The 18,355-nt window shown below is 45.6% G+C and overlaps 1 protein-coding gene across 6 annotated transcripts in view; it reads left to right on the forward strand.

The window, feature by feature from the left end:
* The window catches only part of PLAC8 (placenta associated 8), a 63,577-nt gene that overhangs the window by 31,748 nt on the left and 13,474 nt on the right, over positions 1-18,355 (forward strand). The window contains exon 1 of one of the 6 annotated variants that reach the window (XM_030565011.1): positions 6,633-6,668. The exons of 4 other annotated variants lie outside the window; for them this stretch is intronic. The gene's annotated coding sequence lies outside the window, so the exon portion shown is untranslated. Of the gene's footprint in view, positions 1-6,632; positions 6,669-10,657; positions 10,699-18,355 lie in introns of those variants that run through there. One more of the 6 variants, XM_030565014.1, reaches the window with a different exon arrangement.

An 18,355-nucleotide genomic window follows, 5' to 3' on the forward strand; every position in this document is an offset into this window, starting at 1 on the left:
CTTTTTTATATAAAGCTTTCTTTTAAGACCTGTTGGAGTTTTTCTTTACTTCAGGGAAATTGAGTCTGTACTCACCAGGGAATTGGTGGGAGGAAGAAATCAGGGGAGATCGGTGTGTGTTGAATTGGCTAGCCTGATTTTGCATTCCCTCTGGGGGAATAAGAAAGTTCTTTTGTTTCCAGGATTGGGAACAGAGAGGGGGGGGGTCACTCTGTGTAGTTTCACAGAGCTTGTGTCTGGGTATCTCTCCAGGAGCACCTGGAGGGGGGAAGGGAAAAAGGATTATTTCCCTTTGTTGTGAGACTCAAGGGATTTGGGTCTTGGGGTCCCCAGGGAAGGTTTTTCAGGGGGACCAGAGTGCCCCAAAACACTCTAATTTTTTGGGTGATGGCAGCAAGTACCAGGTCCAAGCTGGTAGCTAAGCTTGGAGGTTTTCATGCTAACCCCCATATTTTGGACGCTAAGGTCCAAATCTGGGACTAAGGTTATAACATGGTGGCAGCGGGTGAGAGATAGACAGAATCCAGAAGCCAGTAGGAATATTATATTTTTCTTTTCTCTGCTAAGGGCTTTTTAGCAGAGAGAAACAGTTTGGTTTTAAAAGGGAACCAGAGAGAAATTTTTTTTTCTCTGCTCTCTCTGGCAGTTTGTGGCTTGCATGTTAAGCAAGAAGTCGTTAAGGTGCTATCACGAGTCTTTTGTCACACAATAGCACTCCCATTGAGAGTCACACCAGCACTATATAAATGCAAATAAAGTGGTTTTTCAGGTTTACTTAACATTGAAGATTAGCTAAAGGCACTGTTGCTAGGCAGACTTCAGGAGGCAACAGAGAGCCTGCAGTTCAGAAGAGAAACACCGGAGGGCACCCCAACACAAGAAAACAGGAACCATGTCTACCAAGGCAAAAATTGAGGCCGAAGACCAATTCAGAGAAGCTGAACACAGGCGACAACTGGAAATAAAACAAACAGAGATGGAAATAAGAGAGAGAGAAAGAGAGGCAGCCTACCGAAGAGAACAGGCAGCCTACAAAAGAAAACTAGAAGAAGAAGAAGAGTTGGCCCACAGAAGGAAGCAAGAAGAAGAAGAGGCGGCCCACCGCCGAGACATGGAAAAACATCAAACAGAAATGGAAAAACAACAAAAGGAAATGGAAAAACAACAAAAAGAGTATGAAGAGAAGGAAAAACAGAGAAAACATGAACTGGACTTGGCAAAAGCGGGGCTGCATGTGCCAGCCAACCCTAACAACCCGGCGCCAACTATTGCTCCACAGCACAGGAAATTTCCCATCTACAAGGCAGGTGATGACACCGAGGCCTTCTTGGAAAATTTTGAAAGAGCCTGTCTTGGGTACAGCATCCCCGAAGACCAGTACATGGTAGAATTAAGGCCACAACTCAGTGGACCTTTAGCAGAGGTGGCAGCTGAAATGCCTAAGCAGCAAATGAATGACTATAAACTTTTTCAAACCAAGGCCAGATACAGGATGGGGATAACCCCAGATCATGCCCGTCGGCGCTTCAGAACCCAAAAGTGGAAACCAGAGGTGTCATTTCCCAAACACACCTACTACATTGCAAAAAAACTATGAGGCCTGGATAACAGGAAACAACATTCAAACCTTGGAAGAACTGAACCTCCTCATACAAATGGAGCAGTTCTTGGATGGTGTTCCTGAAGACATCACACGGTACATACAAGATGGAAAACCCAAAGATCTCGCTGAGGTGGGGGAGATTGGAGCCAAATGGATGGAACTGGCAGAAAGCAAGAAAGCTACTGTCAAGGGAAACGATTACCCCAGGGGGCACACAGACCATAAACCCTACAACCGAGGACAGCCAAAGACCCCACATACCACCCAAGTAAAGCCACAGACACCCTACCCTTACACCTCACCAGTCTCCAGTAACTCACCTCGGCCCAGTGACCCATCAGATGGAAGATGCTTTAAGTGTAATGAACTGGGACATATCAAGGCTAACTGTCCAAAGAACACCATGCGAGTGCAATTCATTACACCTCCATCACACCAAAGATCCCCAGGCCCAGATGCCTCTCAAATACCCTTGGAGCGAAGGGAAAAGTTGAGAGTGGGCGGAAAGAAGGTTACTGCGTGGAGAGACACGGGGGCACAAGTCTCAGCTATCCACCAATCCTTCGTAGACCCCAAATTCATCAACCCAAAGGCCAAAGTTACAATTTACCCCTTCATGTCACAAGCTGTAGACTTGCCTACAGCTGAACTGCCTGTCCAGTACAAAGGCTGGTCAGAAATGTGGACTTTTGCCGTCTATGACAATTATCCTATCCCCATGCTACTGGGGGAAGACTTGGCCAACCAGGTGAGGCGGGCCAAGAGAGTGGGAATGGTTACCCGTAGCCAAACCAGGCAAGCTTCCAGACCCATTCCTGTTCCTGAGCCGTCCACAGACGCCCCGTCTGTGTTACCAGAGACCCAGACAGAAGTAGTGGACCCGGATTCCATGCCTACCGTTTGTCCTACTTGTTCTTAAAAACCTCCCATGACATGACAGGGATTCCACAGCCTCCCTTGGAAGCCTGTTCCAGAGCTTAACTACCTTTTATAGTTAGAAATATTTTCCTAATATCTAACCTAAATCTTCCTTGCTGAAGATTGAACCCTTATTTCTTGTCCTACCTTCAGTGGACATGGTGAACAACTGATTACAGCCCTCTTTTTATAACTGCTCTTAACATATGTGAAGATTGTCCCCCCTCAGTCGTCTTTTTCTCAAGATAAAACATGCAAAGCTACAGAAGGTTAAAAAAAAAATCAGCATGTAGTTAAGGATCACTTTAACTAATTACCTACCTCAAGGTGAGGGTCTACACTACAATAATCTGTGAGGGTTCAGCCCTGAGACTGGTTACAGTAGAGAGATTATCACTAGCGGGGGACCTCATGGTGCATAACAGCGACAATACCCTGCTCTTTCTGCAATGCTTAATTTTATTCACTAGCCACACAACAATATGCACATGTGCAGCCTACAAAGGGCAGACATTTGTATTGTTTTCTCTCCCTATTTGCACCTCTCAGACCATCTGTGATGGGGAAATCCAAAGCATTAGTCATTACTCTCACCATCTGCATTCTCCTCATCGTCACCCTCACGAGCGGGTGTCATACTGGTGTCTCCCACAGCTCTTAGACTGGATAACATCTTTTATAATTTGTTTGTTGACACCCATTGGGGTTTATACCTTTGCATAGCTGTTTCAATCCCTTATCCTTATTTGAACTGCCACACTCCATTAATTTTAGTGTCTCATTTTTAATAGGTTACTTATGCATTTACTTCATAATCATTAGCATTTATGTAAATCAGTTGGTATTGCATTATTATGGTTAAGCGTGTGATAGTTTTGCTGACCCCAAAAATCTGAAGAGCAACCTGAAATATTAATAGCAGGCGCTAACTGGTGTCTTGCACAACATCTAGAAAATCTATATACAAGAAAACTTGCGTGTTACAGTAACTGACATAGGGTCACTCATCAGTTACTTATGCTAACTGTTCTTTAGGTTTAAGGACTTGTTTGGCTTAGCAGAATATCTTACAGGCCTTGTGTTGCAGCTCTAATCAATACCAACTCCCTCATGTTTCTTGCCATTGGTTACACTTTTCTCCAAGGCCACGCTTTCTAATCCTATCATCATTTTTGTTGCTCTTCCCGGTTTGTCCACCTCTTTCCTAAAGCGTGGCTCCCAGAATGGGACATGCTACTCCTGCTGAGGCCTCATCAAGGGCTGAGTAGAGTGGGGAAAAATAACTTCCATGTCTTTGTAGCAGAGTGGATCGCTGCTCCTGCCCTGAAGGGGTTAAAAACAGCCCGGGGAAAGGGGCTGCGGCTGGAGAAAGCCCTTTTAGGCTGGGCTGATTGGGGAAGTGGCCGCAGCTGGGAGCCATGCCCCAAACTGAGCGACCGGGCCTAATAAGAAGGCCAGGGAAGCCAAGGGCAGACAGTCTCCCTCTGCCTGTAGAGGGAGAAGGGCCTGGGTGCTGAGAACCAGAGCAGGTACCTAGGATGAAGCAGTGCTGGGGAAAGGCAGAGGAGCTGGGGAGCTCCTGCCTGGAAAGCCCCAGGCTGTGGCCTAGAATTAGGCCAGGAGGTACTGGGGTTGTAGGGTGCGACCCAGGGGCTAGGCCAAGGCAGCAGGTCCAAACCCCTTTGCTGATGATGAGTGGCTGATACTGCAGTCTGCCCCAGGGCATGGGGCTAGACAATGACTGGCAGTAGCCTACACTGAAGCAAAGTGGGGATAGAGGGTAGGGAGTTCCCAGGGAGGGGAAAACCCTAAGGAAAAGGGGTTGCTGCCAGGGGGCAGAACCCCACTTAAAAGGGGCACCAGGGTCCAGGAAGGGACATGGGGCCTATAGCAGGAAACAAGGCGGATCACCGGCCTGCAGAGGGTGCTCCAGGCTGGAACCTGAGCTAATTCCTAAAGCGACCAGCAGGAGGCGCCGCAGGGGTGAGTCTGTTTGTTAGACTGTAAACGTATGGCAATTCTGTTAATACACCCTCAATGATAGCCTTTTTTGCCACTGCAGCACGTTGTTAACTCATATTTTATTTGTGATCCACTAAGACCCCTAGATCCTTTTCAGCAGTACTACCACCTAGCTAGTTATTCTCCATTTGATAGTTGTGCATTTGGTTTTTCCTTCCGAAGTGAAGTACTTTGCACTTATCTTTAACAAATTTCATCTTGTTGATTTCAAACCAATTCTCCAGTTTGCCACAGTCATTTTGATTTCTAATCCTCTCCTCCCTGCTTGGTGCCATGCTCCATTCCATTGTCTTGATCACTGAATAGTACCTGACCAGGATCCTACTACAGTGGCTCTCAACCAGGGGTATGCATACTCCTGGGGGTAAGCAGAGATCTTCCAGGAGATGTATCAACACATCCAGATATTTGCCTAATTTTACAAGTTATGTAAAAAGCACTAGTCATCAGATTTCCCTCTTGTTCCTCCTATGTAATTTGCCATGTCCGCTCTCCAACATGTAGCCTTCTGTTAAGGTCACCCTTTTTTTATGGTTACCTGGGACTTTTGTCACCTGCCCCCTTTGAACCTAGTTTAAAGCTGTCCTCACTAGGTTGTCAAGTCAGTGAGCAAAGATGCACTTCCTTTTCTTGGTCAAGTGAGGATACCCCAATCTTGGTCTCAGTTTTTCAGGATGCTATTTCTGATAAGTTTTGGGAAAGTAACTGTCTCTTTACATCAAGATGCAGCTCCAAAGCCTGTGACAGCAGAGGAGTTGAGAGCAGGAAATTGCCAGGTGGTGGCTTGTGAAAACACAAATGACGCAACTGACAGAGATGGAGGTATTTTTCCCCCAGGCTGGTGAGACACAAAAAGCAGTTATGGGGAAGCTGCTGGGAAAAGGTGAATCTGATCGAAGGGTAAACACACCCAGCCCAGAGAGCACAGATCACAGCCCTCTAGGGGGTGGGGAAGAACTCAGTGGTGGGAGGAGGAAACACAGGGTAGCCACAAAAGGAGAGATGGATTTTCTGCATATGTACAGTCCTGGGGTTGGGCAACTGCTCCCCAAAGGGCCAACCAATGTGCAGGATCCCCCTGAAACTTTATCTTGCCAGACCCTGAGATATCAAAATGCCAGAAACATGATTAAATGAAGAGCCCACACAGAAGGAAACACTGGAGGGAAAGAGAAGCCAGTGACTGATTACATGGGAAAGACTCAAAGGACACCATGGATAATGAACAAACTAACCTCAAACTACACTATCGGAACAGAGGGCGTGGTATCATAAAGATACTTGTAAACACCCATCTGTGATAAACATTTTAGTATTAATATTAAGTTCTGGGATAAGAATTTTGACGCAGGTGTTAAACCTTATGATAATGCTACTTTTCAATTAATACCTGTAAACAGGTTTAAAGCTGGTTTGCTGTGTGTGAATAGGGAAGCTGTGGCACATTGCCTCATGGCCTTAATGGCTGGATGCCAAGAGAACTATAACACAAACTAACCCTCTGCAGTAAACGAAGGGGGGAGGTGTGACGTTCTGTACCTTGTGGGAACACCCTACACCCCCATGTCCATCCTTATAATATGATTGTGTGGTGGCTAATGCGAAGTTTGTCATGTCGGGTGTCTTCGGAAGGCTCATGATGCACTGAGCATTGTGGTCATAGTGATGTTATCGTAACTGTTGATACAGTAATGTGTTAGGTTATAATTTCATGTCTATAGTTGTGAGGCTGAAAATGTGTTTTCATGGCTTAATATAAGCCCAAGCACAAACTTTCCCAGAGCAGAGGCAGTTCACACCTCATCAGGGCATGTAGGGGACAAACCCAGGCCAGCCTCACAGGAACAAAGGATGCTGGCCTAGGCAGCAACAAAAGAATCTGTTGGACTCTGAATTGAGTCACCCCGTTTTCCTTTGGACAGTTTGGGACTGCGAGGAGGTAATGCTCATCTGACTCTGAAGTGGTGGTGGGTGAGGAGAGCCAAGGGGGAAGAAAGAGCATGATAAAAAGGAGAGACGTTTGCCAGGCTCTTCCTTTCTCTGCATCTACAGACCCCACCACACCAAGTGACTGAAGCACTGATCAAAGGGGAGAGCCTGGCTAAGAGCAACCAGCCAGCCTGTGGTGAGAAGCTTCTAAGTTTGTAAGAGCATTGAAGGTGTTACGCTCAGCTTAGAACGTTTTACTTTTCTTTCATCTGAGCAAATTTACTTATGTTTTGACTTATAATCATTTAAAATGTATCTTTATAGCTAATAAATCTGTATGTTCTACCTGAAGCAGTGCAGTTGGTTTGAAGCGTGTCAGACTCTCCTTGAGATAACATGCTGGGTACATATCAATTTCTTTGTTAAATTGACAGACTCCTATAAGCTTGTAGGGTCCAGCTAGCATAAATGGACACTGCAAGACGGAGATTCCTAGGGTTGTGTCTGGGATCAGATATATTGACTAGTGTCATTCGGTTGCACAATCCAAGGAGCAGCTTACATGCCAAAGGCTGTGTGTGAACTCCCACTCCTGGGTGGTTCTCACAGCAGAGCAGGGTAAGCTGGCTCCCAAAGGCAAGGCTGGAGTGACCTAGCAGATTACCAGCCCACATAACACCAGAGGGGAATGTCACACACATACTCTCCTTGTGTCGGTGACAATTCTGGCCGCAACTTCCATAAAGATGTGTTTAGCTATTGAGGATTTAATCCTCCCAGAGGATATGTAACATTTTCATGGACTCTCATTGTGATTGTGACATGTTTTCACCCAATAGTATACACAACTCCATTGGTGAAATGCTATTTAATTAATATGGAAGTATAATTAGTCCAAATAATAATAAATAATAATAATTAGTCCAAATATGGTAATCTTTGCTTGTGGGATATGTCACAGTAAGGTAGGGAGAGTTTGTATTTAACAAACTACTTGTATTTAAACGTAGTGGAACACAGTAACCAGGGCTTGTAGTTATGGTCTGCTGTTTCAGCTCTCAAGATGCAGGATGACCTCCTGTCTCTGCAGTTACATCCTCATCCTTATGTAACAATAGCAGTGGTGAATGGAGTGAAAGCAACCTCTTCTTGGTTTCTGTAGAGGGAGCAGCCATAATATGTCTGCATGCGCTAACTGAGGCTTGGCCTACACTAAAAATATAGGTCAACATAGCTATGGCACTGAGGTGTGAAAGAGCTACATCCCTGACCACTGTAGCTATGCCAACTTAACCCCCAGTGTAGCTTCAGCTAGTTCAATCGAAGAATGCTTATGTCCACCTAGCTACCATTGCTCAGAGATGGAGTTCCTACAGCAATAGGGGGGAAAAAAAAAAGCCATTCTGTTGCTGTCATCTGTCTACATTACACACTTACAGCAGCATAGCTACACCACCGTCACTATGCTGCTGTAGTGCCCATAGTGTAGACATGGCCTGAGTGCTAGGAAGATACTGTTGGTATCCATCAGCCCCAAATGTGGGGTCATGTATGGCCATGGGTGAAGAGCATGACCATAGACACACCCCTGATATGCACATATGGTGGTGATGGGTGTGGTGGCTATAACCCTCCAGGCAAGTGTGCGTAGGCCTGCACCAAAGAGAGCATGTATTATTGTTGGTCTGTAGATGCAGCAATTGCCACTTGAAGGGCACTGTGAGAGTATGCTCCCAAGACTAGTAATACCTTTAGCCTCCACCACTCAGGCAGTGCAGTTCCTTGTCCACTCTTAGGGCCATAACTGAGTCCTGCATGTTATGTATGTGTTATAACATTGCATTGGCCATGAAGCAGAGGTGAAAGTAAGCTGGTACGGTCCCGTATGGCGTACTGGCAAGAGCTAGTATGCCTTGCTGGACTGGACCAGCTTCCCTGGCAGTGATTTAAAGGGCCCAGGGCTCCAGCCGTGGTGGGGAGCCCTGGGCCCTTTAAATCACTGCTGGAGCTCCAGCAGCCGGGCTCAGGTGGGGATTTAAGGAGCTCGGAACTCTGGCCACTGCGGGAAGCCCCAGACCCTTTAAAGCACCACTGCTGGAGCTCCGGCAGTGGGACTTGGGCAGCACCTTAAAGGGCCTGGGGCTCCCTACAGCGGCTGGAGCCTCTGGTCCTTTAAATCCCCACCTGAGCTCGGCCGCCAGGCTCAGGCGGGAATGTAAAGGGCTCGGTGCTCCTGCCACTGTGGGGAGCCCTGGGCCCTTTAAATCACCTCGGAGCCCATAGGGTGACCAGATACCAAATGTGAAAAATTGGGACAGAGGGTGGGGGGTAATAGGCACCCATGTAAGAAAAAGCCCCAAATATTGGGACTGTCCCTATAAAATTGGGACATCTGGTCACCCTAGGAGCCTGGCTGCCAGGCTTGGGCGGGAATGTAAAGCGCCCAGTGCTCCGGCTGCTGTGAAGAGCCCCGGGCCCTTTAAATCACCTCTGCAGCTGGTAGCTGTGGGGTGATTTAAAGGCCCTGGGGCTCCCAGCCACAGCCAGAGCCCTAGGGCCTTTAAATCTTTAAAGACCACACTTCTTCCGGTTGAGGCCACACCTCTTCCACTCAGGACTGCAGCATACCAGTAAGTCCTTTCAGTTACTTTCACCCCTGCCAAAATCAAGCGTCACTTACTCTGTATTGTACATGCTACATTAGGACTATAAGATCATATTTCCTTTTGGGAAGGTATAACCATCTTACGTAAAATTGGGCAAAATGCTTAAAACAGTTCAGGCACATTATGTGAGGAAAATATACACACTGAAAATGTGTTGTGGTTACAGAAGTATTTCCCAGGCCTATCTCCTGCAGTTCTGCATCTCAGGATGTAAAATACTCTAGACAGGCTATAAGCTGTACAACGGGAGACTGTCTCTACAATGTAAATAAGTGAAGTGGTCTAAGACATACTTGCTTTTCTTGTGCAAGACCTCATAAGATCAGATGACATGTCCTTCAATTTTGCTCACTTTTGCTGTGTAAAAGAATGAAAGCCGGCACCTCCTAGAGTAGAAAAGCTCCCAGACATTTTAGAAACTAATCGGCCAACATATTAAGTCACACATACTGCCCTACCCTCTGTTTATATACCAGACCAGAATATAAGCAGAACAGCTGTACTGTGCTGAGAGCAGGGTGTATGCTGGGAAGTCTCTATGGCCCTTGGACTCTGTCGTGTCTTTCTTTGCAACAGAATGGAGGGCTGTGGGTGTAGCCACTAGACAGGTCTATGCTGCAGTTGGTCACAACCAATGTATGAGGTGTATAGGAACCCCGTTTGTTTCTACTGCGAGAGCACCAGGGCAGTTATTCCATGCCAACCCAGCAGGCTAAGGAGCAAAATAGTCCACCCAAAGCCAGATTTTTGAGTTTTGAGGAGAGGTGGCACCATTTGGTGCCATGTGTTCTGTGTTTCTTGCCTCATTTTATTGCTCATGATATTTGCATACCATAATCTTCCCTTTTCTGTGACCTCATAACTTCCATAGCAAGTTGTTTCTAATGTCATAAGCAGTGATGATGTGTGGTAGATAAGCAGCAGTAGATGACCTTAAGATGTATAATGTATAGCATGTCCTCAAGCTTAAGGGGAAAAAAAGCCTGAGTATTGATTTGTTCTTAATCTTTATTTATGACAGTCTACCAAAAAATTTTTCAAATTTATTTGAACACATTGGATTAGAATGAACAATCCTGTATCCTTAGATAATTAGTGTAGTTTAATGACTAATAGCAATGGAAACCAAGTGCTCCACCTAATAAAAAGCAATAACTTGGGAGTTCTCAGGACTAGACAGATACAGGGCCAGAATAAGGTGTAGTGATCCTTCTCCCAAGTACAGGGTATCTATCTAGTGCTCAAGATAATGTTAAAAGGTGCAGTCCAGGTATCCCACGCTACTACGTTGCCCAAGGAAATGTGGTTCACCAACAAGGGGGAAAAGCTATGCACCAGCTAGTGCATTCCAAATTGCTAATACATAGTTGTCATCTTCTGCACAGAAGCACAATGTGCGTGCATAGCCATGAACAAAATGGTGCTTCTTTGACTAATGGCAAAACTGTCAATTCCATATCCATGCCATCTTATTGTATCCTTTTGTCTGACCACTTTTCCTAGCCAAATTCTAAAGCCAAGATCAAGCAGAGTGCACGCTAGCTGTTCTGAAGCACCAAGGTAAATCAGTTTGATATCAAAATTGCAAAACCAATATGGAGTGAGGCTAACCCTGGTACGATCCCATACTTCTTTGCATTCGGTAACATGACACACAGAATTGAAAATGGTGGTATATTACACTATAACATAAACAAGTAGTATCATGATTTTTCTATATTTCCCAAACTTGGATGACCTGCTGAGGGGGAAAATTGCTCTAATAAAAACACTAGAGGTTAGCATATAAAGTGTAGACACTTTACTTTGACAGAATGGGCAAGAAAAATATTGTCCCATCCAAAGCATGGTTACATCAAGTTGCTGCTTCTTCAAGCAGGCCATTTTAACTCTTCACTTTTACATACTGTCTTCAGAGGCTTTATGTAAACTGCTCATCAATAATGACTAACCTGGGAAAAGCATAGGATAGAAAAAAACAGTGTCTTGTTGCCAAGTCTGTTGGCATCTATAGGAAACCAAGAAAGTCAGCAAGGCCTGGGCCAGCACCGACTCTTTTCATGAAGAGAAAATCCCGTTTTTAGACTTGCTCATGAGATGTTGGCTACTTTGTAACTGGATCTGGTAGATGCACACCTACTGATTTTTGGATCTGTTTTCGATTCTTAACCATGGAGCAAATTCATATCCCACTTGTCAAAAAACACAAAGTGAGATGCATATTTTTCCTGTGGTGGTTTCTTTTTACAATTTTAGTGTCTTTCCTTCATGTTCATCCCTGTATATTTATACAAGGCACCCAGTTTTGTTTTGGGGAGGATGTTTTCTCCATTCTACTAGACACTGTTATGTTCATTGTCCTGTCACCATCATGAAAACTGTTTCACAAAGCTAGAGGTTTTATAAAATGCCAATTGCTGTTGGACTTTCCAATCCATAAATACCTTTTAGGAAAAAAACAGATCTTCCCACTAGTTCTAAATAATTATCTTCTGTATTTCCCTTACTCTTACTGTTCATCTAACAATTACGGCACCACAACAAAATTCGTGGCATATTTCCCACATCATTTCTCCTCCTTTTCCTCTCTTGGTCTGTGTCAAGCTTGCCTGTACTTTTCCTTTTATGGGCAGCTTCATCTCCCTGTTAGACCAAAACTGTGCTAGATAACCAGTAAGGGCCATCAACTAAACCCCTTTAATCCTAATTTCCCTTGAGGGGATTTCCAACCCCGGGGAACTTTTTTGGCTAAAAGGAAAGCTCATCTTGACCTATATTTGTCTGAACTTCTGACATGGCAACCCTTCAGCACAACTCCTTTAACAAAAGACCAATTTCATATCTAGTGAGGTGATTATTTTTCAGTTACTTGACTGTGTGTTCATTCTGTTGATGGTCAAATGCACAGATAATTGCAGCAGGTATGCAACTGACATTTGCAAAATAATAAAATGTTAAACTATCTTCTGCGTTGAAATTTTATGACTTTCAAAAACATATACTAAATATGTAAGTCAGAATGCACCAATTCTCCCCATGTATAAATCTGTGTGGTATAAATCTGCTCCTTGAGCATCTATCAAATATTTCCTCATACATTATACAAAGAAGTGTAAGTGCGCTGATATGACACACAGGATCACAACACAGACTGACGTACAAGCAGAAGGACCTAAATAGGCAAGACAGAGGTGCTGTAGTTATTACCTAAACACAAAATCGTACACAAGATGAAGAACATCCGTGACCTATGGCAAAGGTGAGTCCAAGTCACAGGAATGATGTTTTTCATGCTCATACTTGGAGTAAAACATACTCGTCAGTCTAGATTGGTTTTCATTTCAGGTGTGAAAGTAGAATGAATTATACTGTGAAAATAGAAAGGATTAAAGAAATGCTGTTTGTACCTTTAAGCAAAACTGTTGGAATGCTGCAGTCCAGGTGTCAGGAATACAGACATTAACATAGAACAATTGCACCGTTTAAGAGCAATTGGTGAAGTATTAGCCTTAGATCGATAAGAGTTAGTAAGGAAGTAGGATATGCATGCTGTGCCCCAGGTGAATTTTACTGTTTTGCTTTCTTTGTCCAATTCCTGCTCTTTTATCTGTATAAATAAGATTGTTTGGGACTTGCATGGCCGCTCACATTATCTGGATGTTATTAGCAGAGCGCTGTGCTAATAAAATAGAGTGGTCTGACAAACTGTGAGTCCTGAGTCTAACTTTGACACAGGTCAAGGAAAAACATTAAAGAAAGGGCTTAACCCTAAGAGGCACTAACTGCTTCCTGCCAAATACTGAACACCCTGAACTTCCACTGAACGGGTGGGTGCTCAGCACTTCTCAGAATTGGGCTTAAAGACTGAACAAAGAGAAATTTTCCATGACCGAGAAAACACAGTGACTGTATAACATGCTGCATTTTAAGGACAAGATAGCAGCTGCATTAGGCAGGGAGAAAAATCAACTTTTAAAAGTGTAGTCTTTAGAAAACAGCCTTTAATTTACATTGCTACATGTAGAAAGAACAGTTAGACATAACAGGGAAGATTCTGCCACCTCTACTCATGCTGAGTAATACCTTGCTATACTAACACTGATTTCAATGGAGCTTGCTTGTGGGGTATTGTACTAGTCAACATAAGGGTGGCAGAATCTGGCCCAGCATGAGAACAATGGGCCAGGTCCTCAGCTCACGGACTGCAGCATAGCACCATTGGCTGGCCCAATATCATTAAAAGCAAACAAATAACCCAGAATAGAAGTCAGTTACAGTGATTGGTGTAAGAGGGTCAGAGGCAAAGCCTGACAATAAAATTCATTTTTATATATATATATATATATATATATATATGGAAAGAGAGAGAGACAGATCAACCCTCATCAGAGCTCATCCAGAGCTCTATGATAATAATAGAGAGTCTCTGAGGAAACCAGCCCTGATTACAGAATGGGCCCCACCTGAGATAAATTAAGTGATTTCAGGTTCAACTACTGAGTGGGCCTAGCTGAGGAAGGGCTGGAGGAAAGAGAATGCAGGGAGTCAAAAGTTGCCTGCAGGCTGTTGAATGAGCACCCAGGGGACAGACTGGGAGACCAAGAAGAAAAGTAAAGAGGTGAGGAAGGAAATGGCACTGGGAAAACTGCAATATGGGTAGAAGATTTGACTTAGCTGTGCAGTACAGGGCCCTGGGCTGTAACCCAGAATTGAGGTTGGGACTGGATTCCCCAGTGTTTCTCATGGCGGTGGGGAAGTGGAGCACCAGGTGCTGATAACTTTCTCCGCTCCTCCATTACTTGGAGCTGAAGTTTGGCCATCTCCTGTTCCATCTGTTGAGCTTTCTCCTCTGCAGCCAGCAGCTCCAGATGCCCCTTACGAGCTCTTTCTTCTCTCTCATCAGCTTCTCTTTCTAATTCAGCTATTTTTTGCTTTTCCAGCAATTGAAGATTTGCTAGATACCTTTCATGCTCAAGTTGCAGTTTATTTGTTGCCTTCTGCACACTAATTTTTTCTGCATCTTCTGTAGCCTCAGGTAAGGGCTGCACTATTGCCCCCGATCACTGGCCATTAACAGATCTCTCAGGTCTTGATTTGTAGCTTTCTTTCTAAAGCTTATCTCCTTTTCTGAACACAAATCTTCCAGGGCTTTTTTGCCAAGGCCCTCATATGCTCTTTATTCATCCATTGCAAAAGCTCTTTAACCACCCAAACTCTCAATCCCAAAATTCAAATTTGGATAGTGTGGAGTTCTGACTCAAAGCTTAATTGACCTGGTTCTGTGGATCCTAGCAAGACTACGCCACTGTAACGATGCTGGTTCTGGCAGGACACAACTGAGAGTGCCAATTCAGGACAAATTGCTTAAACCAGGGCAGTAACAGCCCAAGGCTGGGGTTTTTCCACCTCTAAGGAAAACCAAACGAGCCAGACAAAGAGGATTTTGGTCTCACCTCACTAGCTAACCACAGGTCATACAAGCAGTTCCCTTAGACGCTCCAGTTTCCCAGTATCACCACCAGTGCCACTCGTTTTGGGGACAAATGGTTATGAAAACCAATACCCCAGTAAAAGAAAAAAGGTTCTCTTGATCCCAAAAGACCAAGCCTCAGACCAATATACAAATCAGATCTTACCCACAAATCACGCTGTTGCCAATCCTTTAGAATCTAAAGGTTTATTCATAAAAGGAAAAAGATATAGAGGAGAGATAGAACTGGTTAAATGGAATCAATGACATACAGTCATGGCAAAGTTCTTGGTTCAGGTTTGTAGCAGTGATGGAATAAACTGCAGGTTCAAATCAAGTCTCTGGAGTACATCCCCAGCTGGGATGGGTCATCAGTCCTTTGTGTATAGCTTCTGTTTGTAGCAAAGTCCCTCCAGAGGGAAGCAGCAGAACTGAAGACAAGATGGCAATGAGGCATAAGTCTTTTATCATCTTTTCCAGGTATAAGAACACTTCTTTGTCCTTACTGCGGAAAATTACAGCAAAATGGAATCTGGAGTCACATGGGCAAGTCCCTGCATGCTTTGCTGAGTTACAAGGTGTATTTGCCTTTTTTCAATGGGTCAGTTGTATAGCCGATGGTCCTTAATGGGCCATCAAGCAGGCTCGGCAGAGCTGACACCAACTTGTCTGGGGTGTCACCCAGAAGCACAGCATAATTTTGAAATGCAGAGAGTATAGAGCCAATATTTATAACTTTAAATACAACAATGATATATGCAGCCAGATAGCATAATCATAACCAGCAAACCATAACCTTGTCTTAGAGACCTTATTTGACCTCCTCTATACCAGACTTGGTGCCACTACAGAACCTTGCAACAATGATCTATATGGTCCCAAATTATATCAATAACATCACAACTTGGCCCAGTCCCATGGGTGCTGGTTCATAAAGGTTTTCAGCATCATCTTTAGGGTCTCATTGAACCTCTTCACCAGCCCGTTGCATTGAAGGTGATACACTGAGGCCCAGGTTCGTCAGACCCCACACTTCTCCCACAAGTACCAGAGCAGAGCAGACATGAAATTGAAGCCCTGGTCTCTAAGGACCTCCTTGGGGAACCACACTCTGCTGAAAATAGTCAGCAGTGTGTCTGCCTTGATAAAGGACAAGGCTACCTCCTCAGGATAGGGAGTAGCAAAATCTACCACCGTCAGAATGTATTTTTTCCCTGTCCGAGTTGCCTTGCTGAGGGGTCCCACTATGTCCACGGCCACCTTCTGGAAAGCTCCTCTATGATGGGCAGGGGCCTCAAAGCTGCTTTCCCCTTGTCCTGGGCCTTCTCCACCCTCTCACAGGGGTCGCAGGGCCTGCAATACTGCTGGACAGCATCAAAGATCCTGGGCCAGTAAAAGTTCTGTAGCAGCCTCTGCCTGGCATGCCGGTCCTGGTGCTCTGAGAGAGAGAGATCATGGGCCAGACACAGTAGCCTGCGGTTGTACTTCAGGGGGACCACTAACTGTCTTCTGATCTCCCCACCACCACGGTTCCACTTCCCCTTGGGAGGCCCATTCCCGATACAGGAATGCATCTCCCACAGGAAGCTTTCCCGACGGCCTTCCCCCACGGGGTTTGCCATGCTGTGGCCAGAAAGTTCCCTTAGCTTCTCTAAGGAGGGATCTTTCTGCAACTCAGCCTGGAATTCAACAGCTGGGGAAGGGATGGGGACCTGCTCCCTCTCAGCCCCACCAAGTCCTGTCCCCAGTGACTCCTTTCCCACCGGGGTAGGAACCTGTACCCCTGGCAGGGCACTGCCCTGGTGTCAGGGCAGAATGCCCTTCGCTGGCTCTGGCTATGGGTGATGACTAGGGCACTCTGGTTTGGGGCCACCACCTCAGGCCAGGTCAGCATCACCTCACATCCCAGTGACCTGCATCCCATCCATCTCCAGGGTGATGAGGCACTCGCTTCTCAGGGGCTGCCCCATACCCACCCTGTAGACTGAGCATCAAGCCTCCCTGAGGAGCTAGCCTGGGAGACTCCTCCCTCTTGAGCCATTGCTAAACTGCCAGCCCCACCAGCCTGGGGATCCAGCCCCTCCACCGGCTGCGTTCCCACCCAGTTAACTCTTTGTGGGCTCAGTTTGCTCATTCTGTCCCTGAGCTTTTGGCATGGGGCCCATCTGTGGCCCCCCTGCCCACAGTAATTATACCTCAGGTCTTGTTGGTCCCCAGGGGCCGGTAGGTCATCTCTGGTATTGGCTGTATCTCTCTGGAGGGATTTATCAGACACTCCCTTCAGGGAAGCCCTCGGGTGTATTTTCCCCCATCAGCATGACCAGTTCCAGATAGGTCATCCCCTGGGTCTTCTGCACACTCAGGAACATTTTCCTGTACGCCTCAGGGGCCAGCTCAAATTTGTACTTTAGGGCTTGTTTGAACAGTTCATAGTCACCTGCTTCCACCTCATCCATCTGGCTGAACATTTGTATGGGTTTGGGACCCAGTAAGGGGGTGAGATGTCAAAGATGTGTGGCGAGTCAACCTGGTGCGCATTGTAGGCCTTCTCAAGGGCAGTGAAGAAGGCATCTGTATTATCCCCTTCCTTAAACTGAGGCAGCACTTTTATATCTGAGTTGCCTATAGTCTTAGCCAGCGTGGGCCCATCCGCACTCACCACGGTAGACGTCTCTCTGCTTCTCAGTTCTGCCATTGCCAGTTCACGCTGCCTCTGTCTCTCATGGTCTTCCCGTTCCTTCTCATGGTCCTGCTGTTCCTTCTCATGGTCCTCCAGCTCTTTCTGTTTCTGTCCCTTTTCCAGCTCCAACTGTCTCGCTTCACCCCTGCTGGTCAGGTAGATGGGCTGCCTGGCTACTCCCAGCCTTTCTCGTGGCCCCAGCTGCCTCAGGAACTGGCTCCTTAGAGCCAGCATTCTTTTCCAACTGTGCAAAGCCAGAGGGGGGCCGGCCCACCGATGGCCTGTTTCCTAAAGACGTGTTCAGCTATTGAGGGTCTAATCCTGCCAGAAGAAATGCCACATTTTCATGGTATGTCCTTCTGTATCTCCACCACTCAGGCAGTGCAGCTCTCCCTCCCACTCTTATGATCTTACGTATAAATACAATGTTATCATAAATATATACATGTGGTACTCAGTTATGGCTCTATTTCCTTTTGGAAAGATGTAACCACCTTATGTAAAATTGGGCAAAATGCTTAAAATAGTTCAGGCACATTATGTGAGGAAAATATGTACACTGAAAATGTGTTGTAGTTACAGAAGTATTTCCCCGGCCTATCTCCTGCAGTCCTGCATCTCAGGATATAAAATACTCTAGACCGGCTATAAGCTGTACAAAGGGAGACTGTCTCTACAACGTAAAAAGGTGAATGGTCTAAAACATATGTAGAAAACCTCCCAAACATTTTAGAAACTATTCAGCCACTATATTAAGTCACACATGCTGCCCTACCCTCTGTTTATATACCAGACCAGAATACAAGCAGAATAGCTGTACTGTGCTGAGAGCAGGGTGTATGCTGGGAAGTCTCTATGCCCCTTGGACTCTTGTCGTGCCTTTCTCTGCAACAGAATGGAGGGCTGTGGGTGTAGCCACTAGACAAGTCTGTGCTGCAGTTGGTGACAACCAATGTATGAGGTGTACAGGAACCCCATTTGTCTATACCACGAGAGCACCATTGCAGCTATTCCATGCCAACCCAGCAGGCTAAGGGGCAAAATAGTCCACCCAAAGCCAGATATTT

This window comes from Gopherus evgoodei, chromosome 5, assembly GCF_007399415.2.
Source record: "Gopherus evgoodei ecotype Sinaloan lineage chromosome 5, rGopEvg1_v1.p, whole genome shotgun sequence".
In the NCBI taxonomy this organism is placed as follows: domain Eukaryota; kingdom Metazoa; phylum Chordata; order Testudines; family Testudinidae; genus Gopherus; species Gopherus evgoodei.